This window comes from Hipposideros armiger, unplaced genomic scaffold, assembly GCF_001890085.2.
Source record: "Hipposideros armiger isolate ML-2016 unplaced genomic scaffold, ASM189008v1 scaffold_159, whole genome shotgun sequence".
NCBI classification, from domain to species: Eukaryota; Metazoa; Chordata; class Mammalia; order Chiroptera; family Hipposideridae; genus Hipposideros; species Hipposideros armiger.
Window position 1 is genome coordinate 3,376,956 of NW_017731509.1, and position 919 is coordinate 3,377,874.

The following is a 919-nucleotide window of genomic DNA, read 5'->3' on the forward strand; positions in this document are numbered from 1 at the left end:
TTTTGTGTGTCAACCTGTATTCCCTTCCAACAAACAGCATTTTTTTTTCTTTTTAAACTGAGACTCCTAATAACTAACCAAAGTGATAGATATGATATGGATTTGCTTCTCCCACTAGCCACTGTCTACTTCCTGTCAGTATTGTTAATGAAAAAGGTGAATCCCCGGAAGGAAAAGAACAAACAGAAACAAACAAGCATGATATAGTGGAGAGAACACTGGATAATGGAACCTGGCATTTGATTCCACGTTCTGGCTCTGCCACTTTTTAACCTTGCTAAACGTCAGTGTCCTCTTCCAGAATGTAGAGATAGTTGTCAGGATTAATGAAGATAATGTATATGAAATAATTAGCTTTGTGCCTGTCACATATTGTTTGAAAATGTAGAAAACAAGATTAATTAGCATACAAGTGAATTGACTGTACTTGTTCACTCAGCAAACATTTATTGCACGTCACTGGATCCTTAGCACTACAGTAAGCATCACAGAGAATATAAAATAAACAAGAAATATATTTTCCAAATAAGGAGCCTAAGTCATAAAACCATAACTTCCTATTTTGAACATTTCAAAGCAGTTTCACATCCATGTTGTTATAGTAAAGCTGATGGTCTATTTTGCTCATGAAGTGAATAAATATAGGTATATTTATTGAATTATTTAAGGTCACATAGTAAATTCACACTCGAGAGCATGTTTGATCATTCTCCAGTAAGAGTTTGAGTATATAGAACACTACTATGTATTGAATGCCTTCTGGGGCCATATGCTGTACTATATACTTGGAATTCCACTAAAGAGGAATAAGAAATGGCCTTTGTCAGGCCGGCTGAGTGGCGCATTGGTTAGGGGTTGACTTGGGACGCCAGCTCTGAGCAGCAGTGCCCGGGTTTGGATCCCACATGAGGGCCAGTGA